Source organism: Schistocerca cancellata, chromosome 6, assembly GCF_023864275.1.
Source record: "Schistocerca cancellata isolate TAMUIC-IGC-003103 chromosome 6, iqSchCanc2.1, whole genome shotgun sequence".
NCBI classification, from domain to species: Eukaryota; Metazoa; Arthropoda; class Insecta; order Orthoptera; family Acrididae; genus Schistocerca; species Schistocerca cancellata.
Window position 1 is genome coordinate 623,266,824 of NC_064631.1, and position 3,619 is coordinate 623,270,442.

The following is a 3,619-nucleotide window of genomic DNA, read 5'->3' on the forward strand; positions in this document are numbered from 1 at the left end:
TCCTTGTTTTATTCTGCGTAAGGCTATATGCAGCACTTTCGTTTTACAGTCAAATTTATATTTTTTTCTTATTCTGGTACGGATTTTGCGATTTTAGGCGTCTTCGGAAGGAAACGTTCACTTTAAAAATATATGGCTTGCGATGTATTTGTATGAGGTTAATGAAATTTTGATACATTATAGCCAAATATATTGTTAATGTAAATCTCAAGTTACAACATTTTCCGGTCACCCAGAAAACCACGATAGTGCAAAATAAATCAATAATCGAAAACTTTGTCATATCGTGGAAATTTCAATAAACAATACAAAATTCTTACTCATTATCTGCGTTACTTCAAAATAGGATCAAATAAGATCAAAATACAGGTATAGTACTGGAATAAACCAAGTTTAAAGGGCAATGTGCCTTCCATTTATTTTCTATTGTAAATGAGTGGTGAGTCATGAAAAAGAGCTAATTCATTTCAGGGAGTGAACAGTTCTGATCCAATCTCTGAAAAGAACAGTTTTTCCCATCTCTAGTATCCACAGCAGAAGCTTGAGCATCAATGATGGCGTCTTGGGAGGTACAAGTGGAGACCAACGAATGTTGCAACATCAAAAACCAGTAATTACAGAGCTAGCCCTTAAAATGGAACCATCGTGAAGGCAAACTTAAAACTCAATTATGTTACACATTTGGATATGCAAAATGATTAGCATTTCAGCGGAACCGCACGAAATATGCAGGACTAACTGTAACGGCAACACCGTGCAATGGATTTTTACGAGCGTTCGTGCGATGCACCAATTGCGACGGATTATACGTTGCTGCTGCAATGCAATTTCTTTTATAATTTTTGGTCACCTACCTCTTTACAGCGGTAAATCTTCGCACGTAAACTCCTGACTGCAGCTACTTACGAGATCACAGAAAAGCAGTTTTGAGGAAACTGTAACCTCATAGCTACACGCTGGAGGCCGCTATAAATAAAATTTGCTGAAAATTTTCTATGTACTTTAGAGAAATGATTCGGAAAGGGGATGTCACTCGTACTTTAAACATGAAGTTCAAATTTAAACCTTCAATAGTTCTTTATTGCTGTTAAGCAAGATCATCAGCCTACATCTACGAAAATTACTAAAGTTTCTGCTCATAGTTATCACCATACCTAAAACAGCCAGAACTTTTACCTTCCCAAATTCTGAAACCAATTACTTGTAACACAGTCAATGATCGGCAAGTTACCTCTGCACATGATATTCAGTGGTTGCCTTTAGTTAAAGTTTTTGCTGCCATAAAATACTCAGTAAGAATATACTCAGTACCGCCACGCTATATAATTCAAAGTTCACTCGCGATTTTCGTCGGAACGAATTATCACAACACTCTAAAGTTTTCATAAACAGTTTCTGGTCACTACCAGATACCATTAATACTGGACCATAACGCGGAAGTCATCCAAAGATTTCATCTTACACATAGTGCGAAAAGTCACATCCAGCATAACCGCCTCCAATCACAGCTAGCTAGCGACTCCTCCCACACTCTTCCACACTCAAAATTATATCTCTTCGCCAGGCGGCCAACCGTCTCGCTTCTCATTGGCTGTCAGCACTTACGACCAATGAGAACTCACTTCTAGGGCGCGGCTCGCGTGAAAATCTAGCAAGCACCAACCACTTCTCTACGCTCATTGACATCATCAAATTAAGTAACACAAATCTCTCTAATTAAATAAACAAAACAAAATGAACCATAAGCTTTACTCTACATCTGGAAATTTGTTTTGTAGTCGCGAATGTTCTGGCTGTCTTATACATAAGCATACATACTTCGATACCCGACATTCACTAGTAGGGGAACCACTAGTGGATTCGTTCCCACGTTACAGAGTTGAAACACTTGCCACTTCCTGTGAGAATTACATGAATGATTTTTAATAATGGCAGACGTCCCACATACTTTCACGCTCGCATTCTCATTCACGCGCACCCTAACACACAATACACATATTTACTTAGAATTGCCGGCCGGAGTGGCCGAGCGGTTAAAGGCGCTACAGTCTGGAACCGCACGACCGCTACGGTCCCAGGTTCGAATCCTGCCTCGGGCTTGGATGTGTGTGATGTCCTTAGGTTAGTTACGTTTCAGTAGTTCTAAGTTCTTGGGGACTTATGACCACAGCAGTTGAGTCCCATAGTGCTCAGAGCCATTTGAACCATTTGAACTTATAATTCTTGAAATTATTATTATGGAAAAATTACAGAGGTTTTCTGAAACTAAAAACTTTCCAAATTTGTATATGAACACTGAAAGTGTTATCAGATCATCGTACATAGTCACTGAAGGTGAACTATTACATTGTGTTTATTTAAATTCTTGACTGTCGCTAAATTACGTTTTTTAATAGAATTTTACTAACTTCCAAATACAACTATTTTTAATCTCAGACTTTGACATATTGTTTGTTTTCACAACAGAAGGTTCTACATCAAATATGACGTTCCTCATGTTATTCCTTTATTAGTTATGAATATTTTTAGTTTCGTATAATGTAAGTGGCCTGCCAGCGCTACTCCACTGCTTTCACACGCACAGCTGCAACAGATGGTCGTGACGTCAGTCTGCAGGACACAACTCTTCCGTTACTGACCTTATAATACTCTACCGGCTTACATTGGAGCCCACATACATTCTGAAGTAAAGCTTTTAATAGATAAATTGGCGATCGCGCACTAGTTGCGACGCCACAACCGGTCGCCTTAAATAGCAATCGAAGCTAACGTTATACTTCTGCGAGGAATTTTTAAGCAGTTGTGACCGTGATATAACCTAATGGAAGCAGAAAAATCTAACTGAGATTCGTTTCCGAACCACACTAGTCGAGTATAAGTAGCAGGAACAGGCGTTCTCCCTGCACGGAAGCAACATGGAACATTACATATTAATATCGGTCGCCAGTCTTATTAGGCATTCTTGTGTCAAGCAATATAATAAAGTTCAAGGCATTCCTAAGGCTAACCTAACCTTCCTTGACGCACACACAAAACTCCTACTTTATACCCGTTCAAACTACAACACAATAACCTTATAGATAAAAATGCTGCTAACTAGTAAGGCAGACAAACAAATGACCAATTAGATAGCAAACAGTAACATATGCCTCTCAACAATACGTACCTTAAATAAATTGTAGAACCAATCGGCAACACAAACGAAATTAGTAGCAATACGAAACAGGGAGAGCATGAAATGATTCTGGTTTAAATCAGGGGGTCTATTAAAGATCATACTCTGTAACTTCATTGCTTAGTACAAGGTCTCTATGCGTGTGCACTAACCATCTTGCATTAGAATAGCTAACACAGTAAATATTTCTTTTTTAAACTCGATTTGAATCAATTAAACAGAATGCAAATCTAACTGCACTGGCTCTGAAGGAGCCTTTGCATTGCTTCATTAACTAACCCGCCTAGTGCATGAAAGACTTAAACTTCCATGGTTTGAACACACATGCTCATTAACAATACTACACCAGTATGTATGAGAAATGGTAAGTATTCTTATCAACAATTAGTAATTAAGTAAATCACAACCAACTATAGCTCTTCAGATAACAAATGTGCATTGACA